This window comes from Giraffa tippelskirchi, chromosome 2, assembly GCF_054371585.1.
Source record: "Giraffa tippelskirchi isolate mGirTip1 chromosome 2, T2T-mGirTip1v1.2.pri, whole genome shotgun sequence".
In the NCBI taxonomy this organism is placed as follows: Eukaryota; Metazoa; Chordata; class Mammalia; order Artiodactyla; family Giraffidae; genus Giraffa; species Giraffa tippelskirchi.
In genome coordinates this window covers 115,692,207-115,711,237 of record NC_137276.1, presented here as the reverse complement: position 1 = coordinate 115,711,237, position 19,031 = coordinate 115,692,207, and the positions used below count along the sequence as shown (strand labels likewise).

The 19,031-nt window shown below is 49.2% G+C and overlaps 1 long non-coding RNA gene across 2 annotated transcripts; it reads right to left on the bottom strand.

The window, feature by feature from the left end:
* Nucleotides 1-10,042: 10,042 nt before the first annotated feature.
* On the bottom strand, nt 10,043-18,824 carry LOC145539943 (uncharacterized). 2 transcript variants are annotated; one of them, XR_014078084.1, is made up of 4 exons: nt 18,728-18,824; nt 17,769-17,840; nt 13,662-13,780; nt 10,043-11,290 (listed from the first exon to the last, which is right to left on the bottom strand). It is a non-coding gene; the product is annotated as an uncharacterized LOC145539943 (long non-coding RNA). The 2 variants fall into 2 exon arrangements; XR_014078085.1 differs by lacking the exon at nt 13,662-13,780.
* Between the last annotated feature and the right edge of the window lie 207 nt (nt 18,825-19,031).

The following is a 19,031-nucleotide window of genomic DNA, read 5'->3' as shown; positions in this document are numbered from 1 at the left end:
AATGGCCAGTCAAGTGTTCCTGAGGCTGCTCAGTGTCCCTCATGTGGACAGGCCACATGCATCTACTCTCCTGATGAGACACAAAGACCTGTTCTAGCTCAGGGTTCTGGGACACCCAGCCAAGCCATGTCCCATGTTTCACTGGTGTTTACACCAGGAGTAGACTGTCTGGGTCAAAGAGTGCTTTACCTCCAAGATCAAGTTTAGTGTCTTTTCTAACAATGGGGCATGTCTGTGTGCCAGGTCTCATGCAGACCTGGGAGGAGGGGGGATTTACAAAACCTTTATTCAAAGAAATCAAAGCTGCAGCTGTCGACTGACCCATGCCAAAGGAGGGGGTGGGCAGGCTGCATTGAGGGGGGTGAATATGGAGGGAGGCTGGTCTGATGCCCTCACCTCCCAACCCCTCCCTGAGACAGGACCACAGTTGTTGAGTGTGAGCCGCAGGAAATATCCAGGCAGGAGGGAGAGTGTGTGCAGTCCTCAAGGCTGGAGGGCTGTGTGGTTTATGTGCTGCGGCTGCCACCACACAGGTCACAGCCTGGGCAGCTTGAACAACAGAAGGGCATCTTCCCACATCTGGAGACCGGAAGTCCCACATCACAGTCCAGCAGTGTCATGGTCTAGTGTGGATTCTCCTCCTGCCTGGCTCCTCCTCTCCTCACTGTGTCCTCACATGGTGGAAGGAGCTCTGGAGTCCCCTCCTCTTATGTAAGGACTCCAGCCCTACTGGGTTAAGTCCCACCCTTAGGACCTCATTCAACTTTTGCATCTCCTTACAGGACCCCATCCCCAAACACCACCACAGTGAGGGTTGGGACCCCAGTGAATCTGGGGGACATGAACATTCCATCTGTAATGGGGTGAGGGGAGCTGGAGGGCCTGGAGCAGACGTGGGGCAAGGTGGAGGCTGCGTTCCTGTACCTGCTTTTGTAAAACCAACTACCCATGAACACAGCGGTTTTAAACAAGCATCATGTATTCAGGCCAGACTACATGCTTTGGGCAGGGCTGGGGGATGGCCCCTCTCTGCTGCAGGGGACCTCAGTTGAGGCCTCACTCATGATGGCTGCCATCCAGGGCTCATCTGGGTTGGTGGCAGGGCCTTGTCCTCCTCCATGTCTGCTGGGCTTTTTCCTAGCCTGGGGGCTGGTTTCCAAGTGCGAGAAAGCAAGAGTCACCTGTCCCATGGCAAGTTGGGCCTGACCCTGGCAGGAGTGTCATTTCTGCCATTGTTGAAGTCACACATTCAGGTGAGCTGCTGGCCACTCGTGTCATAAACCTCATATCCTTTGTTTTTAATGAAAATATTGTGAATTTCAGGAGTTGTTAATCAGTCTCTAAGTCATGTCCTGTTCTTTGGGACCCCATGGACTGTAGCATGTCAGGCTTCCGTCTCCTTCACTATTTCCCTGAGTTTTCTCAAACTCATGTCCATTGAGTCAGTGATGCCATCCAACCATCTTATCCTCTGTTGCACTCTTCTCCTCTTTCCTTATATTTTTCCCAGCATCAGGGTTTTTTCCAATGTGTTGGCTCCTTGCATCAGGTAGCCAAAGTATTGGAGCTTCAACTTCAGCATCAGTACTTCCAATGAATATTCAGGGTTGACTTCCTTTAGGATTGACTGCTTTGATCTCCCTGCTGTCCAAGGGACTCTTGAGAGTCTTCTCCAGCACCATGGTTCAAAAGCATCAATTCTTTGGTGCTCAGTCTTCTTTATGATCCAACTCACATCCATACATGACTACTGGAAAAGCCATAGCTTTTACTAGACCAGACCTTTGTTGGCAAAGTGATGTCTCTGCTTTTTAATATGCTGTCTAGGTTGGTCACAGCTTTCCTTCCAAGGAGCAAGTGTCTTTTAATTTCGTGGCTGTAGTCACCATCTGCAGTGGTTTTGGAGCCCAAGAAAATGAAATCTGTTACTGCTTCCACTTTTTCCCCATCTATTTGCCATGAAGTGATGGGACCAGATGCCATGATCTTAGTTTTTTGAATGTTCAGTTTTAAACTAGCTTTTTCACTCTTTCATCTTCATCAAGAGGCTCTTTAGTTGCTCTTCACGTTAGGGTGGTATCATCTGCATATCTGAGGTGGTTGATAGTTCCCACAGAAATCTTCATTCCAGCTTTAGGACTGACTGCTTTGAAAATTGCTGTCATGTCCTACTCTTTGCAACCCCATAGACTGTAGCACACCAGGTTTCCCTGTCCTTCACAATCTCCCTGAGTTTACTCAAACTGGCATTTCGCATGATGAACTCCGCATATAAGTTAAATAAGCAGGGTGACAATATTCGACATATTTCTTTGCCAATTTGGAACCAGTCCGTTGTTCCATGTCTGGTTATAACTGTTGTTTCTTGACCTTCATACAGATTTCTCAGGAGGTAGGCAAAGTGGTCTGTTATTCCCATCTCTCTAAGAATTTTCCACAGTTTGGAATTTTTCACAGTTTGGTTGTGATCCACACAACCAAAGCCTTTAGCGTAGTCAATGAAGCAGATGTTTTTTTGAATTCCCTTGCTTTTTCTATGATCCATCGGATGTTGGCAATTTGATCTCTGCTTCCTCTGCCTTTTCTAAATCCAGCTTGTACATCTAGAAGTACTTGGTTCATGTGTTGTTGAAACCTAATTTGAAGGAGTTTGAGTATTACCTTGCTAGCATGTGAAATGAGTCCATTTGTGCAGTAGTTTGAATTTTCTTTGGCATTGCCTCTCTTTGGGATTGGAATGAAAACTGACCCGTTTCCAAGTCCTGGGGCCAATGCTGAGTTTTCTAAGTTTGCTGGCATACTGAGTGCAGCACTTTCACAGCATCATCTTTTAGGATTTGAAATAGCTCAGCTGGAATTCCATCACCTCCACTATCTTTGTTCGTAGTAATACTTCCTAAGACTTACTTGACTTCACATGCCCTGGTTGTCCCACCACTGGTCCTCATTGAGTACGTAAACCTTCAATGGCCATTGGATGTTGGTCAATGTGCACCCAGGGGCCGAGGCAGAGGCCGGGCTGGAGTTGCCAGGAAGCGGGTCTGGGGAAGGCTGGAGCTGATGTTGGAGTATGCCCAGGAACAGAGGTCAGCCTGGCCTCATTGCTGCCACTGACCGCCCTGGGTGCAAGAATTTCAGGTGTACTGTTGTACAGTGCGTTTTGGTGTCTATGTACATGGTGGAATGATCAGTACAGGCGCACTAACTAACCTGTCCATGTGCTCAGGTAACCGCCACTTTTTGGTGTGGTCTGAGCACCTCAGGTCTACTCTCCTGGAGAGTTTCCGCCGCACAATGCAGAGTCATTAACTACAGTCATTGTGCTGTGCGCTGCCTCTCTAGACTCACTCAGCCTACAGACTGCAGCTTTTACCCTCTGACCAATCTCTCTCTTTTGTCCCACCCTACCCTGGTGACACTGGACCTCATTTCTCTCGACAGAGCACCTCAGGAAACATAGCATATCTCCAGTGTTATTTATCTTCTTGACCTTGAAGAGAACATTGGCCAGCTGTTCCCCCAAGCCAGCACAGAGGGATAAAAGACAGCAGGCTGGGCACCCAGAAGCTGTGAAGTCAGAGTGAGCTGTCCCAAATGCCGCATCCCCACCTCCACCGCCCCATGCTTCCTGGTGGCCAGTGCACACAGGCTCCACGACTGGAGATGCAGTTGAGCATGTGCATGTTGGCCATGAGTGAGGTTCATGGCTTTGATTATATTCTCTGGGGGGAGGTCTCTCACCCAGGAGAGGGTGCATGATCATGAAGATGGGTATGATTTGAACCCATATCTGTGTCCTGGCTGAGGGGGTGGACAGTGCGTCCAGCCCTGTGAGCCCACCTCAGAGTAGCCATGGTTTATCCCATGCCCCACTCACCACCTGACTCAGCAGGAGTCCAATGATGCAGGTACTACATTCACTTACTCTTGTGGGTTTTTTTTTTTCATTTTGCTTTTTCACTTTTTCTTATGGAAAACTTTGAACATACACAAAAGAGGGCAAACCAGTATAATGACTCCCCTTCCCACATACACAACTTCAGCAGTTATCAGCCCATGGCTTGTCTCATAGCATCAATCTCACTTCCACCTTCTCTGCCATCATTTTTTTTTCAATTTTTTGATGGAGCAGCAGACATATTGAAGAGGGCTTGTGTCCTAAGCACACAACAGGGTCTGTCTCACACTGTGAGCTCACAAGGTAATGGTTCAAGTACCCAATTCTGGTGTGTGCGTGTGTGTGTGTGTGTGTGTGTGTGTGTGTGTGTGTGCACGCATGTGGTACGGGGGATGTTCTCTATGCCCAGCAGCTCTTACACACCTGCTGGGCATCCCACAATTCAACTCAGCCCTGACACTGTCTACCTCAAAATAGTTAAGGCTTCTGTCCCATGAGCTGGCCTCTGCTTGAGATGCCAACTGCAAGCCTAGGTTGTTACCTGTACAGGCTTATAGACCAACAGGCTATAAACCAGGCTCCCACGACTCTGCCTGGGTTGATTAATTTGCTAGAGCAGCTCACAGAGCTCAGGGAACCAGTGTGCTCAACTGTATCAGCAGTTACTGTAAAAGGTTATAACTCAAGGGCAGCGGATGGAAGAGGTTCTGGGGGCAGGGTGTGGGGAGATGGTACAGAGCTTCTGTGCCCTCCATGGGCTCCACTCACCAAATTTCCGAACTTCACCAACCTGGAAGCTCTCCAAACCCTGTCCTCCTGGAGTTTCAGCACGTGAGCTGACAGATTAAATCACCAGCCTATGGTGTTCGAGTCAACCTTCAACTCCCCTACTCCCCTATGAAATCAAGGGCTGGGACTGAAGTGAAGTACCAAGATCTTTTTTTTTTAAATTAATTTATTTTAGTGAGTCATGACACAGAGCCCACAAGTGCCGCGTGAAGATGCAGGTAAGACTTTTCTGATGCGCATGCTGTCAAGAGGGATAGAGCCACCTGCTGGACCACGATTCGGGCCTTAGGAGAATGAACAGATGTGGGGAGAGCCGGGCAAGTGCTTAGATTACTTTAAGGGAGCAGCCCTGTGAGTGTGTAAGAGCACACACGCCCCGACCAGCTTCCAGGGCTGGAGTTTGGCTGGGAAAAGGGAGGGAACTTAGCAGAGGTCCTGTCCATCTTGCAGCCAGAGCAGGAAGCCTGGATATCCTCTGCTTGAGAAGCCTTACGTTAGGGACTTAGAGATAAAGACACAGCCGGACTTTGGAGAAGGCAAAGAAAGCGTGGCCGAGTCGGGAGAGGGTTGGGGTTTAGGAAAATCCCATCACCCACTGTGGATGGGCAGAGCTGATGACTCCGGTGTAGTCGTGGGGGCCCCGTGTGGAGTGGCGGTGGGCATGGCACAGACGCAGTAGATGAGGTGGGGGTACTGCTAGCCCCTCGCTGCAGCATCACTAACTCCTTTTCATAAGTAACCGTGTACTAGTTCTTTTCATTATCAAAGTCAACTTATACATTATAGAAATTATGGAAAGTAGAGTAGAAAGATGTACAATTGTAACATTTCGGTGTTTCTCCTTCCAGTCTCCCCTCACCCCAATCATGGTTTCTCTGCTTTTTGTTCTAACATTGTGATGCTACTTCTGTAATACAGTACTGTGTAGCTGTTCTCGCTTATGTCACAGGCATCTTTCTCATTTCATTTTGAAATGGCTGTCTACTCCGCCGTCAGGCAGTGCCAATGGTTGATCACCAATGCTCTTACTGATTTTTCACCATTGGAAATCGATGACTATCTTTGTGCATAAAGCTTCCCTCAATTCAAGTTATTTCCTTAGGATAGATCCTCAGAGGTGGGATGATGGAATTAAAGAATATGAAAACCTTCAGAGCTCTGATTATGTATTGACAGACGGTTTCCAGAAATGTTTGTGTCCATTTACACGGCCACCAGCAAGGATAAATGTGCCCATTTACCATCTTGCCAGCACTGAGTGTTCTCACCTGGTTAAATATTTGCTAATCTGCTCATGGGAAAATAGCATTGTATTTTAGTTTGCATTTCTTTTTTTTAAATTTCTGGCAAACTAGAACATCTTTTCACGTTAAGCAGTTGTATTTCTTTTGTGCGTTGTGTCCTCTGCTCTTACCTACTAGCGTTTGATAGATTTGTATGAGCTCGTTACATATTAAAGATACTAACCCGTTAAAAAAAAAAAAACAAGAAATCAAGGGCTGGGACTGAAGTGAAGTACCAAGATCTTTTTTTTTTTAATTAATTTATTTTAGTTGGAGGCTAATTACTTTACAATATTGTAGTGGTTTTATAGGAACCAGATCAAGTCACTGGGCAAAGAACCCCCCTGCTGGATATTTTTCAATTTCCTTTGATGACCATCTAGAAGATGCACCGGAGATTTTTGGGAGTGGGTCCGAAAGCAACGCTGACCTCATAGGAGGAGTTAGGCAGTGTTCTATCTCCTGAATATTTTGACTGATTTTGAGGATTGGTGTTCCTTCTTTTCTAAATGTCTGGTGGGATTCACCAGTGAAGCCATCAATTGGACCCAGAAGTTTTTCTGTAGAGAATTTTGTGATCCAATCACCTTACTAATTATGAATTTATTCAGATTCTCTATTTCTTTGTGACTCAGCCTTGGGAAGGTTTGTAGTTCTAGGAATTTGTCCACTTTATCTAGTTGTCCCATTTGTTAGAGAACAATTATTTACACTACTCTCTATAATGCTTTTTATGCCCCCATGTTCACTTCTGGTTTTAATAATTTGTCTTCCCTTTTTTCTTAGTCTAGCTAATGGTTTGTCAACTTTGTTAATTTTTCCAAAGAGCCAACTTTGGGTTTTGTTGATTTTCTGCTTTTTCTATTCTCTATTTTGTCTCTGCTCTAATCTTTATTATTGGCCTCCTTCTGCCAGATTTGCATTCAGTTTGTTCTTTTTCTAGTTCCCTTAATTGCATGAGGTTATTGCTTTCAGATTTTTATGTGTTTGAAGCTATAAATTTCCCCTTAGTATTACTTTCCTGTTTCTCATGATTTAGTGTTTCACTTTCCTTCATCTCTATGTATTTTCTGATTTCCCCTGTGCTTTCTTCTTTGCCACAATGGTTCTTTCAAGTTTTTACAAATTTGTGAATTTTCCAGTTTTCCTTCTGTTACTGATTTCTAACTTTATGCCACTATGGTTAGAGAAGATACTTTGTATGAGATTTATCTTGTGAAGTCTACTGAGATTTCTGGCCTAATCCATGGTCTGTCCTGGAGAAGGCCCACATGCCCTTGAGAAGAACGTGTATTCTGCAGGAGTATTTGTCTGATAGACCTAATTGGTTGATTGTGCTGTTCACATTCTCTGCCTATACATTCATCTTGTCTGGTTGTTTATCCATCACTGAGAGTAGGGTATTGGAGGTTCCAACTATTATGTAGAATTATTTCTCCCCTTAATTCTGTCCACTTTTGATTCATGTGTTTTGATGGCATCATTAGGTGTGTAAACGGTGGTGATTTTATCTTCTTGCTGTATTGAACCTCCTAATCCTTGTCTCTTGTAACTTTTCTGATTTAAAGTCTATATTGTCTAATATTAGTACAACACAGCTGCTCTCTTTTGGTTGCTGTTTTCATGGACTATCCCTTCCCAGGTGGCACTAGTGGTAAAGAACCCACCTGCCAAAGCAGGAAACATAAGCTGTGTAGGTTCGATCCCTGGGTCAGGAAGAGCTCCTGGAGGAAGGCACAGCAACCCTCTCCAGTAGTCTTGCCTGGAGAATCCCACTGACAGAGGAGCCTGGCAGTTTACCGTCCATAGGGTCACAAAGAGGCAGATATGACTGAAGTGACTTAGCACAGCACATCTTTTACTATCCTTTAATGTTCCTTTTTCTGTCTTTGGATCCAAAGTTAATCTCTTATAGATAACAAATAGTTGCATCATATATTTTTATCCATTTGGCCAATCTTTTAAGTGGAATGTTTAATCCATTGACATGTAATTGCTGATTATGTAGGAGCAATTGTCTGAAGGAGTAATCAGTAATTGTTAACTGGCCTTTGGTTTCTGTATGACTTATGACTTCTTTGTCCATTTCCTGCACAATCACCTTCTTTTTCATCTTGTTAATTTTTTGTGGTGAAACATTTAAATTCCTTTCTCATTTCCTTTTGTGGATAGTCTATAACTATTTTATGGTTATCACACGATTACAAGTAATCCTAAAATTACAACACTCTAGTTCAATTTAAGCCAATTTAATTTCAATAACAAAAAAAACCTATGCTCCTATACACCTCTGACTCCACCGACTTTCAGGTACTGATATTGCAATATTAAATCTTGTGCATCCTGTGTCCAAAAGCAAATTGTTTTAAGATTTTTTTATTAATCTTTTCAAAAAGGAAAAAAGTGGAGCTACAAACCAAAGTTAAAATACGACTAGCTTTTTTTTTTTTTTTGGCTGCACTGGGTCTTAGTTGTGGCATGTGGGATCTAGTTCCCCGACCAGGGATTGAACCTAGTCCTCCTGCATTAGCAGCAGAGAAGTCCCGAGGCTAGCTTTTCTAATTGCCTGCCTATCCAATTTTACCAATGTGAATTCATAACAGTTTAAGTTCCTGTCCAGTTTTTCATTTCAACCTGAAGGACTCCCTGTTGTAGGAAAATAGCACTGTTGGTACAGTTAGCATTGTTAGTTAGTGCTGGCAGTCAGTGTAGTTAGCAGATCACCATGATGCTGGGCCTCAACCATCTCAGGGGATAAGGTTTCTATTGAGAACTGAGATTCTCTACATTATTGGTAGAGGTTGACTTGCCAAAGTGGGCCCGGTACATTCTGACTGGGACAGATTTGGCCATAAACGTCATTAGGAAGAGCCAGCACAGCTCCTCCAGCCTCCAGGACTCTTCTGGGAAGTGAATAGTATGAAGGGTCTGGATCACTTTAACATTGTGAAACTACTGTAGGTGATTGACACAGAGACCTTGTTCCTGGAGATGGAGGACCTCAATGAGGGGGGACACATGCAACCATTTGGAGGACCATGGGACATGGACCAAATGACAGAGGCTGAAGCCCAAGGGCCACTCCGACAGCTGGTCTCTGGCCTGCAGCGCTGCCACCAGAGGCACGTCCTGCACTGGGATCTGAAGCCAGGATCCTCCTCTTTGACACCAGGTAGTACGTGAAATTTACAGACTTTGGCCTCAGCAATGAGTGTGATGAGAGTGGGAAGCTCAACACTTTCTATGGCAGCAGCACTTACGCTGCCTGAGAAGTCTTGCTGGGACAGGGCTCCAGCTGCCCTGCGGTGGATGTGTGGAGTCTGGGAGTAGTTTTCTACTCCATGGTGACTGGGACCCTGCCCTTTGGGGAACAGGTCTTCTCAGAGCTGTGGCTGTGACTCCTCGTAGGACAACACCCCATTCCCCTGTGTCTGTCATCAGAGAAGGAATTTGGTAAAAAATATGGCCCTCAATCCCAGTGACAAAAGCACCTTAAATGACTGAAGAGGTCTCCATGGGTGATCCTGGGCCAGAAGAAGCCACTCAGGCCATTCTATGACAAGGACCCCGGGGTGACAGTAGCGACTCTGGTGTCGAGGTGGGACCTGATCCATGACTCAGGGAACAGGCAGCAGGCACTGCACTGTGAGCTCAGGGGAACACAAGGTGGAGGGCTGCACCATCACTGTGAGGCCCCCCCCCACCCACTGACCTCAGCAGCCATAACTTGAGCCTTCTCCAAGGCTTGAGGTGTCCACACTCATATCCACATGGCTCAACCAGGGAGTGAATATACAATTGCAGGAGCACCAGGAGTCAGGGTGGAAGACCAGGGAGCCTGCCAGTCTCCACCCAGCCTGGAGCAGAGGACCGTCATCCCCAGCCCAGCCTCCCCGTGTGGCCCTGAGGCCTTCCCTCCATCAGCAGCACCAGCAGCAGGACTGAAGTTCCAGAGGGAAGCAACTGCCCCCTGAGTGTGTCCAACACCGTAAGCTCCTCCCACGCTGGGAAGCCTGAAATTGTGTCCCCAGACACTTTTCTCTGGCCACAGCCAGAAAGAGCAGGAGTTGGCTGGGAAAGTGTGCAGGTTTATAGTAAGGCTGTTTCTGCTGCAGTCTGCCCAGCAAGAGGCGGCGTAACAAACGGAGCCCAGGTAAAGTCTATGGATGACCCAAGAAGGTCAGGATGCACTCCCTGGCAGTGGTCGAGGGGTCGAATCCTCTGATAAGATTCAAATCAGGAGGGTATCCCACACTTCCATGGCCTACAGAGCATTGTTTCCAAAACCCTGGCCAGCTCAGAGGATGGTCTGCAGTGGCCTGGGCGACTAGAAGAGGGCCCACCTGGCTGCAGGCCCACCCCTCAGCTCTCACCTGAAACTACAGAGACTAGACTGCCTCTCCTGGGCGTGTCTCCCTACCCCACTCTTCTGTCTTCCATTTGAGAGGGGAAGGGGAGAGTTCTTGTCCACTCTTGGGTTCTTCCAATTCCTGTTGATAAACTTGATGCTCCAGAAAGATGGATCACACTCCGTTTTGCATCCTCCCTGCACAGAATTGAGGCTGTGTATTTTCCAGTCTAAGAAGTGTGCAGTCACATGGTACTAGAAGTAAATCAGAACAACTAAATGCAAGGACAACCGAGAGAATTAGGACGATGACTCCCAACAGCAACAATTGCTGCGCTGCAGGTCCGAGATGCAGAAAGTGTGTATGACCTCCCTGTACTAACATTATCCAACATCTTCAGAAGGGCTGAGGGGACCTTTTGGTCCCTGGGGCCTGTGTTAATATGACTGAGATGCCCATAAATAGGATAAAGTCCCGTGAAAGCCTGTGTGCAGTGTGATCAGGTCCCTGTGCAGCTGAGTTTCCTGAGTCTCCCCTTCCCCATCGTAGGGGGAGTCGTCCTGATGTGTGGCTGTGACCACAGGGACTGGAGAGCAGGCAATCTGGCAGGAGGAAGCTGGAGTGTCAGGCACACACCGGACAGAGGTCAGGAGCCAGGTTGGGGAGAGGGGCCTGCGCCAGCCCCTTTGCTGCCGGGACCATCCACACTGGTGCTCTGTGCTCTGTGTCTCCAAACTGAAACATCCCCACCTCAGGGCTGGAAAGTAGTTGACTCTGATGACGGAACATTGTGCTCACAGATTGTCTCCTCTTCTGTGAGGTTTGGGCTGCGGCTGGCTGGGCCACAGCTGCCTCTGGTCACTCTATTTGTCCATAACAGTCCCACAGAGAGCAGGGTATCCATGGGCAGGGCGGGACACAGTCTTCTTCCACTAACCAAGATGTCTCAGGCTGCTGGTGACCAGAGGGCCCTGTGGAAGTGGGGTGGGGAGAAAGCCTCAGTGTCAGTGATGGAACCTCACCAGTGATTTGTCAGAAAAACTCAGGAAAAGCACCCACTTGGCCATGATCTTCAACTGGTTTCTGAATTATTATTTCCTTCATGAACTTTGTCTAATGGACAATTTCATACAATATGAGCTCAGGGTGGAGATGGGTTGGGTGGTGGGATGGAGCATTAGAGGCAGTGGGCTGAGGCATCCAAGGGCTCCCAGAACACTGAAAACCCTCCTTTATCTGGTCACTGGCCGCCCAGGACTACAGGGTTCCCACTTCCTCTGCATCAAGGCTACTTGTGTGACCAGGCTCTCCCTCCAGAGAGGATGGGAGTGATTTGCACAAATCTAGACTATGTCCTAGGAGAGCGAAGCAGGCCCTTTCTGCTTCTCCCTCTGTCCTGTGGTGGGAACGTCAGCTCTGAGGTTGGAGCTCATTCTGCCCTGTGGACAAAGCAACTCCTCTGGCACCAAAGACATCAGGGACAGGAGGCTCCGGACCAGCCCTGGACTGTCTGCCTCCTGACCCGGCGTGAGGGGGGCCAGCCTCCCTTTGCCCCTCAGCCGTGGGACCGACCTGAGTTACAGCTGCTGAGCCTTACCCTAGGCTGGACAGCAGGCTTGGAGGGGACCTTTCCTGTGGCTCCCAGGCTCAGGCTGCTCCCAGGGCCACAGCTGTCTGATGTTTCCCCGCTCACATCCATGGGTGACAGCCCAGCTCAGCTCCAACCCACTCTCCCCTCTGGGTGCTTCTCTGGAAATCTAAGACTAAAGGATTCAGGAGCGACACATTCTAGGGGCACCACCCCACTCTCTCCCAGAGACTCAGCTTGTTTTGAAACAGTGACATTTTCCCTGTTACCATCTGCAGATTCTAACCAAATAACTTGGGGAACAGGTTGTCTCACATGTGGTGTAACTTGATTATTGCCAGAAAAGTGAGTTTGGAACCGACAACTTTCCTGCTAAGTTGACAAGTGTAACAGCTTAATTTGAAAAGCCAACCAGTTTCCACTCAAAGGCAGAGACTGGGACTCAGTCAAGCCTGGGCCTGAGCCCTCAGTGTGGGCAGATGGGTAGTTAGGACCTCGTAGGAGTCTGGTCCTGACTACGTGATTTTTATATGCCCTCCACCCTGATGGAGTCTGTGATTTTATGGGAAAAGGAATTCTAATACATCTTAATATTTTGTACTTGATGATTTTGTAAAAAGGTGTATAGTTCACTTGTTCTTCATTTGCTTACTCTGTCTGCAAAGTGTCTCATAGGCTGGTTTAAGATAGAATATTTAGTAGAAACTTTGAGGGTCAGTGAGGCTAACTGATTAGGAAACAACTGCCATTGAAATTAAAGTTTCTCCTCACAGTCCTGGAAGAGGGGCTTCACCACGTGGGGAGCATGGGAGAGCAGGAGGCAGAGGAGCTGGAGCTGTGGACAGAGGATACCTTCACTGAGTTGCTGAAGAGGGAATGGCAGGCAGGGTGAGAAGGCTGAGGACTGGCTGGGCTGAGCAACTTCATTGGCTCTGGGGTTAGGGGACCACAAGTGTCCTACAACCTGATCCTGGGTAGCAGGGCAGGTGGACAGTGGTTTAGAGTGTGAGCCCAGTTAAAGAGGAGGTTGGTTTGTATGTGAAAAGTGGGCCCTGGGGGAATTCCCTGGCATCCACGGGTTAGGCCTAGGTGTTTTCTCTGTCAGGGGCCAGGGTTTGATCCCTGGTCTAGGAACTAAGATCCCATAAGCCCTGTGATGCAGTAAACACACACGCACACACACACACACAAAACAGTGGGCCCTGGAAGGACTCCCATGGGGGCAGGGGTGACAAGGGGAGCAGGAGGCTGAGTTGAGGTGCTGCAGAACACAGAGTGCTTTTGCTGGCAAAAGAAAGCATCAAATTGGCAGAAGATAGAAACAGTCTGTAAAAGGTACAGCTCTAATGTCACCTCCTCAGAGGAGCCCTCCCTGCCTGCACCCTCTACAGCGAGACCCTCCCCAGGGCTCACCTGCTTCATTCCTGCACAGTATTCAGGACCCAATTCCCTGCTCCACACCAGCCATGCCTCCCCCGACCCAGTGGAAAGGTCCTCACAGGGACCAGAGGGCCTGCAGGACTTGACCTCTCTCCCACCACTCCCCTCTTGGTCCTCTCTTCCGCACCTGCACTCCTGACTTCCCTGGCCTGCGTGTCCCCACAGCACAAGTCTCCTAAGGGGCTCTGTGCTCCCTGTGTGCCTCATTCAGCGCCAGGCCTGTCCCCCAAGTCAGTTCTGAGCCTGCCCCCCAGGTCAGTGCTGGGCACACAAGAGATTCAGCAAGTAGTGAATCAACAACTCGCCATCACCACCTGGAACGTTCTTGTCCATGGCCTCCATGCCCACAAACCCAGTGCAGGTCTGGGTGAACTCCAGACCCAGCACACAGACGGAGCGAAGCAGTGAGTCTCTGTTCTCAACAGCACCCAGCCTGGAGGGAGACAGAGGGAAACAAGTAATGTATAGGCAAAGTCAGGGGGTAAGATGTTCCGAGGAGAAAAAGGGAGTCAGAAAGGACATTTGAGCAAACTCTTGGAGGTGTTTAGAGAACAAGTGATGCAGAGGGAGAGAGTGCCAGGCTGAGAGAATGGCAGTGGAACGACCCGGAGGCCACAGTGGGCTGCATGTCGAGAGTCTCAGTCTCTGAGGCTTCTTAGCTTTCTCTCCAGTCTGTATGTTGCCTTTATTTATAATCCTAATTCTGGGCCACCAATCTGTAGGCCTTTTCTAGTCCAGTCATTTGAAGTGGAAATGCGTGAATTTGGGTCATGTCGGCAGGTGTTTACTGAGTGGCCTCCCTGGGCCCACCTGTGTTTGGTCCCAGCAGGCTGTGAAGTGAGCACAACGATCTCCACCATGAGGACCCCAGTTAGTGGACATCCAGATGCCCTCAGGCCCCTTCCGTTGCACCCCTGGGCCCCTCCTCTGGGTCTCAAGCTCCCTCCTTGACTTCAGTTGCACCTTTGTCCCCTACTTCCAGCTCCTCCAGGACATCTGTGCCCTTGCGGCCCCTGAACTTCCCTGGGTAGGCATGTCCCCAACAGAGTTCAGCCCTGGCCCCACAACGCCCTTCTCACCATGAAGCACCTCTTGTGGGGGGGCCACTCCCAGCTGGATGCTTGAGTCCCAAGGCACAGCCCCTTCCCCACCGTCACATGCCTCCCAGTCATGGTCCCACCTCTAGGGGTTCCCCATCATTCTCCCCCTCCTTCAGCCTTGCTTTGCACACCAATCCATCCCTCCTCTTCACAACTCCCCATGAGGCAAGAACAGGTACATATGGGCACAAGGAGGTGACAGGATATTTTACTTGGAAGGAAAAATTGGATTCCAGAACAGAGGACAAACAAGGTCTCCCCAGTCGGCCAGAGCACAGACCACAGTGGCAGCAGGATGCCCATAAAGGGTGAGGCAGCCTCATACTGCAGCCCCTGCCATCTGTCCCTGAGGGCATCTTGTGCTTCCTGCCTTGGCCTGGGCTGATGCCTACCTCAGTCTGTTAGGGGGATGCATGTTCATTCATTCATTCACTCATTCATTTATCACGTATCTGGCTCCTGTTCTGTGCCAGGTTTTGGGTGAATGAGGCCTCATCCTTGGAGACCCAGCTCAGACATCACCTTCTCCATGAAGCCCTTCTTGATCCCCACCCTTTCTACAGCTCCTCTGGCCTCACCTGGGGCTCCCAGGACTGTGATCACATTATGATTACCTCTCCAGCCTGTGAGCTCTTTGAGGGTCTGGGCTCAATGCAGAAAGGGGCTCAGAAAAATGTGATAAGAATAAAACACCAAATAGATGAAAGGACCAAACACAGGCCACATGTCCATCAAGTTCCCCTTCTCCATCCCTCTAGGACTAGGACTCCATCATCAATAGGAAGCAAAGGGACCCACTCTCACCTCATGCTCATTCAGATCACTAACAGTCTGGGTTTTTTTTTTTCTTTCTTTTTAATTTTTTTTTTAACTTGGGAGCCATGTCATGACGGTGCCCCTGAGTAGTGAGAAATCTAGTCACCACTCCAGGAGTGGAATCTACCTGTCCCGTCTTAGCTGAGACTGGACAGGATGCAAATGTAGGATGTGGAGGAGGAGATGGCTCAGGGTCTCACTGAAAGGGTCTCTTCTGTCTCACTGGAAGAGGTGAGATGGAGAGAGAGGAGGCAGAGCTGCCAGGGCTGGGTCACGGCAGCAGTGGAGACCACGGGCTCCCGGGGTTCTCCTGCTGCTCCTGCCTCCATGCGGAGCCTGCTTCTCATGCTGCAGCCCACCTCCAGGCCCTCATATGACTGAGCCTCCACCAAGAACCCTCTCCTCTCCTCACCAGCCCCAATGCCCTGGCCCTTTCAAGACTCTGCTCTTCTGGAGATTTGTCCCTGAGCCTGCCTGCCCCATGCACCCGCCCCACCGTGACTCACTCCTCCACTCTGTACCCAGCCCTCTTATTGTAATGGCCTGAGGACAGCACGTCTCCCTGGGACATAGTCTGTGCTCTGGGACCAGCTGAGACCCAGCAGACTTTGGTCATAAGCTCTAAGTCTCCGTGACCCTGGGTGAATCCCTTGTCCCCTTGGAGGCTCTGTTTCTCCAGTAAAAGGTCTGGCAGTGGCCACCTCACAGCAAGGCTGAGCCATTGGAGCTGCAGAATGACACTTCTGTGGAATCACCTGTGTGTCCCCTGCAAGGGAGAGCATCACGTGGAGAAGAGCCCTCTTTCCCCTTCATTCCCCAATCCCCAGGTCCAGTGCTGGGTGAGCACGCATCAGAGCCCATCTGGTTAGCAAACATCCTGGCTGGTGTCAGGAGGCTACCCACTCTGAGGTCATAAAAGGGATGATGGATTGGGGTCCAACACCCCCAACTCACCAGTGAGTCCCTCACCCACATCCAGCCCCTGTTCTCTTCTCTATAAACTGCAACCTACTCTGGGACCCCTGTGTAAATTACAACACAAAGTGCTGGGCTGTTTCAGTTACCCTGGAGTGTGCTGACCCTGAGTCCTGGAAGGTGGGAGAGGAGTGGTGTGGGTGTAGCAGGTGTCACAGCAGAGCTGTGTAAGAACCAGCTGAGTGTGTGCTTTCTAATATCCAGAAACAGAAAGCTGCCACTAGCAAATACATTCATTAGGGCCACGTTTACTCTCTTACCAGTTACAATCATCTGCTTGAGCAGAGCTTTCTGGAGTCTATCGACATTTCTGACCACCACAGAATGGTGCTGCTTAGCTCCTCAGCACAGGAGGCCTTGTGCACTGGGATTTCCCATCTGCTTCTGCCCTCAGTCTCTTGCTCAGCTCCTCTTAGCAGCTCCCCGTGGCCCAAGGCCTGCCTATCTCCAGGCAGGAAACACCATATGAGGTCCTGCTACCTTCAACACCCAGGCTGTGTTCCTGCAGCAATGAGCCACCAGTGATCCCAGCTCATCCTGGCACCTCTGCCTGTGCTGTTCTCCTGCTCTCTGCTCCCTTGCCTTTGATCCCTCAGCTCCTGTGTTATTTCCCCATTATGGCAGGATGGCTGTGGCTTCTCACCCAGAGGATTTGCCCAGTCCAATTCACTTTCTTCCAGTGGATACTCAATGTGGATGAATAAAGATTGGTCCAAATCTGTCATGACAGCTGCTTCCATCACTAGAGATTGGTCAGGACAAGGATTCATGACCCAGTTCTGGCCAGTGATATACTAGAGGAAGTCTACAGGGGCTTCTGTGAGAGATTTTCCTTCCTGAAAAGAGATATGCAGGGGAAAAGGTGACCCTAGTTTTTGATGGAGGGTTAAATTTGCAGAGGTGATGGCTGGAGTAGAGGCAGCCACCTTGCATCCGTGAGGCAATGACACCCACATTCTGGTGATCGTGGAATAGAGAGGTAGGTGGATTCTGATGAACTGTTGGGCCACCAGACCCACTCTGACTCTCCCACCTCTCACAGCTTCTTTAAACATCAAATATTAGTTGCCTAGGTAGTTGAAGCCACTCTCAATATGGATTTCTATCACTTCAGCCAAACACATAACTAAATGATACACTCTTCAAATCTCAGTTGAAAATTCTCTCTCTTGAAGCAGTTCCCCAGCAGACTTGGATCTTTGCCTCTGCCCCGACACCCTTCATCCATGAAAGCAGCTTAGGTTCTATGGCCTGTCAGCCTGGCTGGCTTATCTATATGTGGTCTGTGAACACCTCCATGCAGGCCTCTGCCTCCTCTTCTCCGTGCACACTGAGCCTGCATACAGTGGGCCTTCAGAACGTTAGGGACCTTGCCCCACCCCTACCATGGCCAGAATCCTCCAGCATCAAAAGGCCTGTGGATTCACTTTGGCCCAAGCGCTTCTTCCAGACCCTGGGGTCTTCTACAACCTCTGCAGCATGAAGAGCAAGGGCCATCATAAACAGAGCTTCCCAGCTGTCAGATCTCACCTCTCATCTGCCTTCTTGTGCTGAGGTGTCAATTCATTGTCCACTGGGTCTCTCCTGTGGCACCATGGGAGGCTGCAATGTGGAGAAAGGAGTACTGGAGCTGAGTTTCAAGGGAGACGTGGAAAGGGCAGTGATCGATGCATCCTGTTCAAACTGAGTGAGGTTCCCTGTATATTCTGGAAAAGGCCTCTGGTGTGCAAGAGGGAAGCAGGGCCGCCCAAGGCCCAAAGGAAGAAGATGTCCACAGGTATGAGGGGGGAGCCTCCCCTGTAAAAGCTCCAGATGGGAGCCAGTGACCCAGGAATTGTCCATGTGATCACATGAGCTTGACTATGTAATTGACAAGCAAAGCAGGAGAAAGGCGGGCAGGACTTGGGGAAACCAGAGGGTTGGGTGTGGTCTGGTGAAGTAAGGTGCACTCCTTCCTTCAGTGTGAATTGCTTTCATGACTGTCAAAGCAGCCACATGGGAGTTACCAATTCTCAGACCCCTGGGAGGCCAGTGTGAGGCTGGGTGCCTTAGCCCCTTCACAAGGACAAGCCACACCATGTAGCTTCCCAGATTTCAAGGAGCAGGATCTGGGACTTCTTTCTGACTCCACACCACCTTGCTGTAGCCTACTTACCTCCCTTCTTTGAGCCTCCATCTTGTCCTCTAAAAAGGGACATGGGTTATTACCTTAAGAGGACTAACTCTGTGAGGACTAATTAGGGGAATCCTAGAGTTAGTAGCTGGCCCCAGCAGATTGAGTCTATTCAGATCTCCAGATTAAAATAAGTCTTGCAATGTTATCTGGAATTTCTTCCCTGAAGCCCGATGAAACCCACACCGTGGCAATTCCAGGGTCTCCACTTAGCCAGCTGGACATCAAACCCAAAGGGGCTCAAACAAGCTAACAAACAGGCAGGAGAGAATGATCATAACGAAGTCCACGGGCACAGCTTCTGGCTGGACTCTACCTGGGTCTCAGGGATGTCAGCAGGAATGGTCTTTCCCCACCTCTCAGCTCTGTTTACTGCTGTCATCCTCACCCAAGTAGCTCTGCCTTTATGGAACAAGGCCATCAACTGCCACAAGCTGATGTCACATCCCTCCAACTGCCACAGGCTGACCTTAGGTATCCCCTGTTCCTAACAGAAATAAACCTCCTTTTTCCTAGGATTCCAGCTTATGCCCTGCCCTTGGACCTGATTAGTCACTTGTCCAGCCCTGAGTCAATTACAGGTGTCCGGGAGGATGGAACGTGCTGATTGGTCAGGTGGG